This window comes from Arvicola amphibius, chromosome 4 (genome assembly GCF_903992535.2).
Source record: "Arvicola amphibius chromosome 4, mArvAmp1.2, whole genome shotgun sequence".
Lineage (NCBI taxonomy): Eukaryota > Metazoa > Chordata > Mammalia > Rodentia > Cricetidae > Arvicola > Arvicola amphibius.
In genome coordinates this window covers 82,125,130-82,137,911 of record NC_052050.1, presented here as the reverse complement: position 1 = coordinate 82,137,911, position 12,782 = coordinate 82,125,130, and positions in this window count along the sequence as shown.

The following is a 12,782-nucleotide window of genomic DNA, read 5'->3' as shown; positions in this document are numbered from 1 at the left end:
AGCTGGGGGAAGTGGGAAACCCATCACTAGGCATTGGCTGCAATCTTGACCGCTTTGCCAGATGGGTATATGCCTTGCCCTCCTAAAGTGAACTGAGGTGGTACTGGTAAAAGAGCGAGCACTGTTGACTAAGGACTTGCTGAAGGGCAAGTTCTCGGCCTTTTTTCTTGGCACTTAGCTATCCAGCTCAGCTTTTCAGAGGCTGATTTAGAAGGCATCCTGCAACCACTGGTCACAGGCATACGTGTGTTTGGGGCATGGTGAGGGATGGAAGGTCTGGGGGCATGCTGGCATCAGGAGACTCATCACCATTGGACAGGTTGGCATCAGTCTGTACACAGATGCAAAGGTTCCTTTAAAAGACAAGCTCCACCCACTCCCCCTCTTTTTCCCACTGCACTTCTGAAGGGGCAGGCAGGGCATTTTCTGTCTCTTCTCTTTTTCTCTCTTTCTGTCTCTTTCTCTTCTCTTCCCCTCTCTCCATTCTCTTCCCCTAACAAAACTTCCCACTTAAGTTCTATCTGCCTGGCGATGTTTGTCCCTCACCCTTTGTGGTGTCACCAGACAGGGTCCCACTGGCGCCACATCATAACATGCATAGCTGAGTTTCAGAAGCTTCCAAGATTGAAATTCTGGCTAGTGTGTTTCTTCATATTTCAGTATCTCCGTAGAAGCAATAAAGTTTGAGATCCTCTAGAAACTTACTTATAATGTCCCTACAGCTAAAGCTATTGTTTTTTGCTTTGTCTCTGGACAAGCAAGTGTCACATGGTAAATGTTTTCACAGGTGTTCTGCTGATACGTAAGCTGTGCTATGTTAGGGTGAAGTTCGTTATGTAAAAGCTCTCTTTGTCTTTATTATTACCCGTGATTCACATCCAATCTGTGCTGAAAATGTGGTGGGTGAGTAAATATTCTTGAAAAAAGACCCCCTCACCTCTCTCTTTGAAGATGCTTGCAAAATCAGTGTGTTTAATACGAATAAAGGAGTCTGTAACTTGAAGCTAACTTCCAAAGAAAAGATAAAAAAAAAAAAAAAAAACCTTACACTCTACATCTAGCAAAAGAATGAAGGCCAACTCGACTAGGAAGAACCAGATGGATAGGAATCTGACATCCAGGAAAGGTGGATTCTTTTCTCTTTCATATTTTAGAGAAGAGATGAAACTCTCTTCAGCCCCATCCCTCTGTCTCCCTCTGGTTTGTTCACACTGAATAAATCTAATTTACTCTCAGCAATATCTGTTTCCTAATTCCTTTGATCATGCTCACTAGCCACAAAACAGTTTTATCAATCTAAGTGTCCTTATGTAACCAAATGTATAGATCAGATAGTTTCCCTTCTTTGTGAATACAAGACAAAGGAGGGTCCAAGAATTTACTCAAGACACGGAGCCTGAGAAATGCCTTATATATGAGAATATGTCATTCAGTTGCTGTTACTGTTTGTTCTGCTACTTATGAGCTTGAATATCATAGAAATACTGCATAACACGGATTCTCATAATGAGAATCTTCTCTTTGAAAATGTTCAAAAAACAAAGCACACTTGTTTGATAGCTTATTTGTAAAAGGCAGCAACAAGGGGAAAAGTTTATCAGAGGTGGGCTCTAAGACCTGAAATAGAAAGGATAATTACCTTCAGGGATGTTTTATTATTAAAATGGATAATGAGAGGTACTAGGGGAGTAGATGACACTATTAGGAAAGCTGCCACAAGTGACTTAGTAATTTGAAAGATCATTTATCATTTTCAGCAGGGCTTTTGGTTCATTTTTCTGAGTGACTTTTCAAAATACTTTGAAACTTTTCCATTTTAATTTGTTTGATTGCTATACAGACAAATAACTCTTCTCTTTTGAAAAGAAAAAAAGGTATATTTGACAATCTAGGTATATGTGTACTTGTAAATTTACAAATAAACATTTATAATTCCCTTGATATTAAGTTACTCTGTTTGACTAGTAAATTTTGATTGAAAGGTAACAAGTGAAAATGACACAATTTTGATCTATTAAAAAGGATAAATATCTGAATATGCACACTATCTTTACTATAACTGTCACTTCTCATCCACTATCATATTCTCTTCATTAGTAATTTTATTGAGAGTGGCAGAAATATATCTAGATAAAATATATATTGCCAAGCTTCTTAAAGGTTACATGTGGGGCCAAGAATGTGTAAATAACTGTTCAGTGTGGTTCTCTAAAATGAGCCTTTAAGGAAATATTACTAGGAGGGAAGCTGTCTATTGTTTTTCAGATTCCTTTTCCTCTCAATGGTGTGGATGCATATATCATGACTGGTGTCATATTAAGTATATTTTTGCTGTGTGACAAAATCAGGTTAGAGACTATGTTCTGACCAAAAGCAACCAAAACCTGATCACCAAACAACACAAGACAGTGGTCAGAAGTTTCACCTGTTACTGATAGTATGAAAGAACTGCCATGTCTCGCTGCACTGCCTGGCTTTGAATTTGTTATCCTACTGTGAGAAACGTAAGTGTTGCAATTTCAGGCCTTGCACTGGCAGGCACACAGAATTCTCTAACCAACATGTGTCTCTAAAGTAAGGGGCTGCCACATCCATTTCTTATAGTGAGCTGCTTTGCAGATGGGGAGATAAATAGGCCTGAGACATCAAGTCTAGAAAATATACACACACATTCTGATGTAGCAATTAGGCAACCAAAACGTATCCAGAGAAAACTGAGTATGTTATGTATATACAGTGATGGTGAATTCAGTATTACTTATAGATCCTAAAATTCTAAACCAATACAAGTATCCAGGACTATAAAGTTGATTAAGATAACTGTAATAAACTATGCATAATCCAGGAACTAAAAAAAGGTCTGTGCAATGCTATGACAAGAAGTCATATTTAAGGCACTGTGAAGTCTTGTAAAGTGGTATCATGAAGTTAATTAAAGTATATTAAACATGTCAAGACATGTGATATTAGATGACAAGACTAATTCGTGGGGACATCACACACTATGCAAAATTTATCTACACAGATTCATGGCCTCAAGTTGATGGAGGTTATGTCTTGGCATTTCTGTATTAAGTTATACTACTCTGCTGATATCTTTTAAACAGTGTTGCAATAAGCAGGCATTCTTTTAGATGTGGAGCCAATTATGTTGGAAAAGCTATATTGAAGAGCTATGCATTGCTGACACTGAAATGGAATTAGGGAGAGCCAAACCTTGAAATTACCGATTCTTCTGAAGTTCTAGTAAGTTGTGTGAGTTTTCACTAGTTATTTTGATGGAAAAGAAGCATTAAATCTTTACTAATGAAATGACTACAGGATTCTTTGACTTTATTTTGGCAGGAGTTGACAGAGTTTCAGCCTTAACTCACCATCTGCCACTTCAGGTAACAGCATGAAGCAACAGTAGACATGTGCTCGTTGTGTGTTCTGATAACCAATGTGTCTGAGAAACTTCTAAGGAGATAGCCTATCTCATGGAGGCTTTGGCTCCAGCCATCTCTAAGTAGAATTTTACTCTCTACTCAATTATATACTTTTCAATTTTATGATAGCAAGCCAGTTTCCATATGTCCCTTTAAACAAAATTTTCTTATTTCCCACCTCGAAGGAATAATATGTATACTTTGAGTGTGAAAGAGTAATACAAATAGAAAAATAGCATACTTGACTTAGGTACAACACATGTAGGAAACTATTGAATCACTGCGGTAGACATCAGTGAAGTCTGACAAACATTTCAATCTTAACCTATATAGGGATTCATGGTTGGACCTGTATTGGTGGGAAGAGCCACAGGATTAGGAATGTCCATAGAATTATAGTTTTAAGAGAGTTTCTGGCAAGGATTAAGTCAGCTACATTATCCAAAGTTGTTACTTCTTCTCCTATCACTTTTCCCTTTTAGATAGCAATTGATGATGTTCAATACCCTGGTTTCTTTGTCACTTTAGATCCTGAATGTCATCAGTGAACAGTTCTGATCAGTTCTCATCCCCAACAGGTGCAATGTGGCCAAGAAACAACTCATTTCTATGTCGTGGACCTTTTTAAAAATATATATATATTTAGTCATATGACATATACCTTCTAAATTTCAAATTAAACACCAGAAGTGAAATCAATGATGACGTATAACTCCATTTATAATTATAAAACACTATGTGCGATGTCCTTTTGTATATGTGTTGTTTTTATTGATTCATAAATAAAACTATTTCAGCCAATGGCATAGCAGAATAAAGCCAGGAAGGAAATAGAAACAGAGATATTGAGAAAGAATAGGTGGAGTCCAGGAGATATTAGCCCGCCACTGAGGAAACAAAATATGTAGAAAATAAGGTAGTGCCACAGCCATGTGGCAATACATAGACTAATAGAAATGGATTAACTTAAGACTTAAAAGCTAGCTAGAAATATGCCTCTGCCATTGGCCAAATAGTGTTGTAATTAATCTAGGTTTTGTGAGATGATTTGAGTCTGGGAGGCTGGGAAACAAAAAAGTGCAGTCTCCAGTCACATAATGGCACCCAACATGCATCATGGATCTATATAGGACCTAAAAACACATTTATTTATTTATTTATTTATTTTGGTTTTTCGAGACAGGGTTTCTCTGTGGCTTTGGAGCCTGTCCTGGAACTAGCTCTTGTAGACCAGGCTGGTCTCGAACTCACAGAGATCAGCCTGCCTCTGCCTCCCGAGTGCTGGGATTAAAGGCGTGAGCCACCACCGCCCGGCCTAAAAACACTTTTAAAAAGAGGGCTTGTAGAACCACAGAAACAAGAACCAAGCATAGCTTCTTGGTAGCCACATTTTCCCTTTTTTTAAATTGAATTTTATTGAGCTCTACATTTTTCTCTGCTCCCCTCCTTGCCTCTCCCCTCCCTCCTTCAACCCTTCCCCAAAGTTCCCATGCTCCCAATTTACTCAGATCTTGTCTTTTTCTACTTTTTATTTCCCATGTAGATTAGATCTATGTAAGTCTCTCTTTGTGTCCTCATTGTTGCCTAAGTTCTCTGAGACTGAGGTTTGTAGGCTGGTTTTCTTTCTTTATATTTAAAAACCACCTAGGTGTGAGTACATGTGATAATTGTCTTTCCGCATCTGGGTTACTATACTCAAAATAATGTTTTCTAGCTCCATTCATTTTCCTGCAAAATTCAAGATGTCATTTTTTTCTGCTGTGTAGTACTCCATTATGTAAATGTACCACATTTTCTTTATCCATTTTTCAGTTGAGGGGCATTTAGGTTGTTTCCTGTAGCCACATTTTTGTCAGCTAGGTTCTGACAAAACCTAGCCGGTTGTGAACAGATGTGCATGCAGCTCCTTTAAGAAATGACTTCATGCTGGCCTCAAGGAGGGATCTTTAGAGAGGTCCTGCTGCAGTGCACTTGAGTAGAGTTTGTGGGCAGCATGCTGCAAGTTACTTGGTGCTGTCATTGGCCTACAGTTTTCCAGCATTTAGTGGTAAACATGGCAATAAATGGACTTCTGCCATGTTGAAAAGCCAAGCAGTCAACAGTCAAGGTGGTTACTCTGGTCCTAGCCATACCTGCTTAACAGTTTAAAGCAGTGATCAAAAAAGGATTAAAGATACGCAGTAAAGATAAATTAAGACAGAAATAAACCTCAAAACAGATCATAATGTGTTTAAGAACTTAGACTGTTCTCAACAGTGAGGCATGTCTGCTTCTGGCAGCACCTATCTACTTCAGGAGGATGATGGGCATTGCAGAGGTTTGTTATAGAGTTTGCTGGCATTGCCTGGACGGCTTCATGGTATGCTATATAAACTAGACATGCAGGACCCACAAAAAATGATTGCTAAACTTGTCAAAAGAAGGTGAGACAGTCCTTCAGGTTCCCTGCATTATGATATAATATGCCAGACATTCTGCAGGAAAGTGACAAACTACCAATATAGGCAAAACAGTCTTTTAAATTTCCTGTTTTATATAAAAAATGTTTCCCAGATACTATAGGCCTGTAGGCTAAAATAAATGCCCCAACGTTACAGTAGAACTTTGAGTGACTGTCCAGACAGCAAGATATCTCTGCCATTTCTAGAGTTTTGGAAGTTTCCTACAATGCACTTCTTATTTACTTTGATAGAATTAAGACAGATACTTATAATTTTCCTTAGTTATAATAAAAATTATTATATTAGATTTACAGATAAGATAGATAATAAAATACTTTCTTTAATTTTTGCTTAATACAGATTAAATATCGTAACAATAATTTTTGCTTGATAACTGTTTTGTTATGTATAATATTACTATGTTGAAGTTAACACCTTTCTTTTAATTTAGAAAGAAAAGGGGAAACTATGTGAGATGTCCTTTTATATATTTGCTGCTTTTATTGTTTGATAAATAAAGTAGTTTAGGTCAATGACTTAGCAGAGTAAAGCCAGGTGGGAAATCTGAACAGAGATATATAGAAAGAATAGGTAGAATCAAAGAGAACCAGCCAGTAAACAAGTCAGTGAGGTAATTAATATAGTTTTTGTGTGGTTATTCAGATCTGGGATGCCAGATGTCCATTTACAAAAACAACTTTAATATTTAAAGAAAAATGAGAAATTCTTGTAATATCCAAATGAACAAGAACACACTACACATAGTTACATGTATGCACACAACATGGTATAGACAAAAAAAGAAATTGAATTCCATTGCTCAGATATAACTGTTATTAATTTTAAGTAAGAATACTTTCCTCTCTCTCTCTCTCTCTCTCTCTCTCTCTCTCTCTCTCTCTCTCCCTCTCTCTCTGTCTTTCTGTGTGTGTATGTCTCATCTTCTCTCATTCTTATTCCCCCTCCCCCATCCCTATCTATCTATCTATCTATCTATCTATCTATCTATCTATCTATCTATCTCTGTCTGTCTGTCTGTCTGTCTGTCTGTCTTTCCATCCATCCATCCATCCATCTATATCTGTCTGTCTGTCTATCTATCTATCTATCTATCTATCTATCTATCTATCTATCTATCTACAATCTAGATATTTTCTAAATAAATAAATGATAACAAGGTATTTAGACCAATAATTATGGTATCACAAGAAGCTGGAGAGATAGCTCAGCAGTAACAGTACATGTTTGCTCTTTCAAAGGAACTGAGTTCAATTCTCAATACCCATGACTGCTAATTCAATAGGCCTATAACTTCAGTTCCTAGGGATCTGATGCCTTTGTCCTCTGCAAACACTAACTCATGTGGTATACACACATAGCACACACTCATAGAAATGATAAAAAATAAAATTAAGTATGCAAAATTGGTATCACAAAATTACTACATATATGGATATATGTCTATAATTAAAATATAATTTAAAGTTAAAATATATTGACCTTTAAGAAAAAATAGTTTTTTGGTAGATATGATTTTAAATATTTTTAAAATATTTAGTAATATTAAAGAATTATTTCATTTTATATGTACTGGTAAATATGTTAAGCCTATTTTTCTTTTTCTTTTATTTATTATTTGTATAAAATAGTAATACTATTATATAAGATCAAGGTTGTATGAAATAAAAGGTTTATAACTTAGAGTTAAGTCATAGAGAAATTAATTTTTAAATTACATAATATTTACTATTATGCAGATTAATCTGAAATGCATCCAAATGATGATGTTAGAGACTGAATCAATTATTATGGGTACATACTTTTATCTCTATGACTGGGAAACTGAGGCAGGAGGGTGGCAACTATGAGTCCTTCCTGAGAAAAACCCTGTTCTCAAAACAAAAATAAAAACAAGTGTTCAACGTAGATGGTCTATAAAAAGACTTTGGGAGGTGGTTTGGGACCTGAAGAATAAATAGGTAAATTTAATTCAGCAGCTAACACTTTTTCTATATGTGTAATTCTTCATCATTATAAATTTGCAAAGAGATTGCAGCTTATGTAATGTAAGTTTATTTAAAACAACTTGGGCACTTTGTAATTATCTATGTTAAACTAATGCAGGATAGGCAAATTGATGCATCCCTTAGAGAGAATAACCGAATGTCCATTATGAATTTGCATGACAGTGCCTAAAATGGTGTTGCTTGTGACCACAGTTCTCCAAGTTTCCAGAAACACATGGTAATATTCCAAATGTAATTATCCTGCCTTCTGTTCCTTGGTCTGAGTTCTGGATTGATGACAGAGCAAAGGTAACAAAATTAAACAAAACAGGATTTCGTGGGGAAGGGATTACTCTCTGCCTCTGTGTTAAGGTGGATTGTGACCATTATAAAGGGCTTTAACTAAATGATGCTTTTTACATTACCTATAAAATACATTTCAAAGTGTTAACCTTGAGAAAAAGAGCCCTGATTAATAATAGTTTCCAATAATTAATTCGCTCTTTAAAAAATTTATCCAATTATAATTCTTCATCCTAGCAAGCGTCTACTTGTAATCATTCATGTTCTGTAAGAAGAAAATACTCTGAAATGGACCTAATTCAGCAGCCTGATCACAGCAGTACTAATTATAAAAATAAACTGTATAGCATGTCAAAAATAATTTGACAGATTTTTTTTCCTGTGACAACTTAAGAAATTAATAAGTTCAACTGAAATGCATCCCCTTTGAAGTTTGTAGACATCCTCCAATTTCTGCATAGAACTTGTGGGATACTCTCCACCTCTTTGAAATGGTAAGCATATTTTTGGCAAAATGTTAAATAAACATTAAAACCAAAATTTGTACCATGTCATGTGTATCTAAACAAATGCACAAGCAACAGGAGGTGAAGAAACAAACAAACAAACAAACAAACAAACAAAATCTTTCATTAGGAACAATCAAGTTTCTTTGCAAAGACTTGAAGTTTTCAACTGGGAATGTTCACTACCAATCTTTTAAGTGGAATGTGTTTTTCCGATTAATGAGAATTATCCCACAGGGAATAAAGGGAAAGAAGTGACCTAGTCCAACATTTCTGAGCAGATGAGATTTCATTGGGGTAAAAGAATACAAGGAAAGCTTTGAATTTTTTCTCTATAGTGAAAATTATGAATTTAAACTGAATAAGTATTTTGTAAGAAATGAAATTAAGTGGCCAGGCATGGTAGCATTTACCTTTGACCTCAGCACACTGGATTTCTAAGTGTTCAAGGCCAGACTACTCAACCTATCAGTGAGATCCTGCCTTAGAAAAAAAGAGATTTTTTAACAAAGGTTTTCCTTGAGAAAATGATAACTGTGTTTACATTACGTAGTGGTGAGCTGGGAATGTCAGATGTTTAGGAAAAGAGCATGGTTATAGCAGGAGTTAAATATTAAATTGCCCAGAGAGATCTGGAACTTTCCAGATTGTGGTGTTACGCCAAAATCAGGTTGTTTGTTAAGAGGTTGGATTGTGGATGATGGTGAACCAAAGCAGCCATCCTGGAACCCACGTCCCAGACAGCACTAAATATAGGTGCAGGGGACATGAAGTAATCAGGGACTTCTAAATGGTGGCACTTATCTTTGACATGAGGTAAGAATAAGAAGTAATTAAGAGCAGTAAATTATAGAAGTGATACTTCTATAATGGTTTGTGAGGCAACTCTTGAAAGTTTTCAGATAGGAAAATAAAGTGTAAGAAAATTTAATATTTTAATCACATGATAATCCTTGTAATACATCCTTGATGTATTACTGTGGAACAATGTCTAGGTTTATAGGACTGAAATTAAACAGATGAATTTCTATCCAAAAAGGGGGGGAGTGGAACGAGAATGGGGATATTTCTAGAAAGCTGGCGAGAGGATGCCGTTTGTTAACTGAAATGGAAGCTATTGAAAGTTTGATCCGAAAATTCTGAGGACAAAAATGGGAGCAGATGAGAAAGATTAAAATCAAAACTGAACAACATCTTTCCAACATGAGAGTCTCTCTCTTCTTCAAGATGTTTACTGTAAGCAGAGAAGCCTTGGCTCTTAGGTACAGCACCCTCCAGTTCATCCTGAATTGGAGACTTTGACATTTTACTTTCAAGCTGTCTGTCACTACAGAGCAGATAAGGAGAACTGGAATTTAGAGAAAGGCTGTTTTCAACTACAAGAACCTTTAACCTCAAGGTCAGCAGCAAGTTAGGCATATTACCTTCCTTGTCTTAAACTTCAGTGCTCAGAGGAGAGAAACAGAGAAACATGGTGGGGGAGGAAGAGAGGGGGAAGAAGAAAGAGGGACAGAGAGAGGAGAGAGAGGAAGAGAAAGATTCCTACATACGTCCAAATTCCCAAACCATTACCTTATTGCTGTGTGCTTATGCAAATCGATGTCAGCAAACTGTGGCATTGTGAAAAGATATGGTGCTCCAGCAAGAAAAGTTCTCTGCTAATGAGGTATTAGCATACATGTATTATTATATTCCTTTACAGTTCAAGAATCCAATTCCCACTGCCTACTTTCAGAAGGTGTTGAATCTGAAAACTCTCTACCATGACATTCTTGTCCTTTGGATGTTTCCCACAGTAGAGAAATAGACTTTTCCTTGAAAGTTTGACTGAAATTGCACTGCTCCCATTCGTTGCTCTCATGGAACTGCCCCTTCTGCGTACCAAGCCATCTTTCCAGGCATGACTTTGTAAAGTTACCCTTGAACCCTCTCTCTTGTTGTGACTTGTCTCCACTCTCACCTTTTCAACTGCTTCTCAGATACCAAAGAGTTGTTTGCATGTTTATTTCTAATTTGCGCCCTGCCTGTATTGGAATGCATGGCATGGTTGAAGGTTGCGCTCAGTGGCGAGGGTTAGGGGGAAGATACGGGGCCAAAGGATTTCGTGATGAGTTTCTCTGCTCTTCTGGGAGGCTGAATGGACTAACAACGTTAAATGAGCATAATGCCTTAAGCCAACATTTCCACGGGGGCGATTGAAGTCACAAACAGAAACTATTAGAGTGGAAAGGACGATCAGTTGAATTACCAGCTGAAAGCAGTCTTTATGGAAAACGTACAGGAAAAACCCCTAACACAGTATTGATAGACACGAGGGGAAGCACCACTCAGCAGGCACCAAATCTATCTCGCTAATTCCCCTTGTCAGAAGAGAAGACACTAACCCAGAGTGAAGCCAATCAACGAAGCCAAGGTGTGCCACGCAAGCTGTACACACTGGCACATCTGGAAATCTATTGTCATCGAGGTCCCTTAGGAGAGAAAAAGAACACTGTGCAGTTTCCAGTCTCCAAGAGCTTTGGAGACGAGAAGCCATATGATTTGGAATTCATCTATTTACTTGAAATTACTCAGATTGCATACTGTTGTTGATGGCGATAATAATATTTGATAGTAAGTGAAGGGCAGCACGAGGTAGGTTGCATACTATTAATGTGAATGCATTAATTTATTTAAAGTTAACTCCTACACCAATTCTTAATGTGGCATAATTATTCACATTTAAAAATAAGTGTGGAATTTAGGGAACACTGTGACATGCCCACTGTTTCTAATCCTGGCCTCAGTCTAAAATGGTCTACTAACAAGGAACCCCTCAATCCAGTAAGCATATGAACAAAAAGAAGCCAAGACCCAGAATGCCTCCATGGTTTTTGGTTGTTGAATTCTAGTACAATTTAAGTATATGAATTAAAAAATAATCTATGCTTTCTGATGATCCAATTATCACCTTTTATTTCTGACAGCATAATAACCATAGCAAATAACAATGAGATCAACTAATAAAAACACCTAAGAGAAAAGCCAATTATTTCAATGTTTATTCATCGACTCATTTGTTAAAAATTGTACTTGGCATGGGAAAGCTTTATTTCTTCGAATTTTATTTGTCTTATCCAATAACAAAGAAGTGCTGTTTTTTTCCTTCCACCATACGACGTGCTCACTGAAAAATTAAATCTGTTTTTATTTACCTAAAGTAAATCCTTGGTATTGTGACAAGTTGAATAATATTGAGATTTATGAGGGCCCCAAACAGGAGGAAACACTGAGGCGAGATAGACAAGGATCCCATTAACACTTTATTAGATTGATAGAAGGTTAATTGACAGCTCAATAGTTTTAACCATAAACATAGATCCTGCTGACACAGAGCACAGGAAGGTCAGGCTCATTTGCTTGCAACTTCCAGACAACTCACTTTTAAAAAATCTAAATAAGAGAGAAGTCTTATTGGTTAAGAGACTGTATGCATGCTGCTCTTGTTAAGGGCCCAAGTTCAGTTTCTAGCACGCACATCAGTTGGCTCACAACTGACTGTAATTCCATGTCCAGGAAATCCAACACCCTTATCTGTGTTCTTCGGGGTTCTACACTCTTTGCATATCCTCACCCATAGAAGCATATGCATGCGTATATTTTCTAAAAATCAGCAAGATAAATATTTTACAATCTGGTTGAAGCTGGGCAAGTGGGCTCATGCCTTTAACCCAGGCACTTGGGAGGCAGTAGTGGAGGCATATAGATTTTTGTGAATTCAAGGACATCTTTATAGTTATTCCAGGTTCCAAGCCATTCGGAACTACATAGTGAGGCCCTGCCATATCAAGAAGAAAAGCAATCATTGCCGAAATGAGAAAATAAGTCTAGCGACATTCTGTTTGGAGGGATTCTAGCTAATAGGTAAGACTCTGTAGTAGTATGTGTGGTACCTTGCCCCTGACAGGAGGATAACGCAGAGGGCTAGCTGGCAAACTGGCTTCCACTATACAAAGGGAGTAGATTATCACTCAGGGTTAAAGATACACTCACACATACATCTTCTTTTTCCTTCTACAAGCAGTTGGTCCTGATAGGAAAAGGCTCTTGCTGCATGCC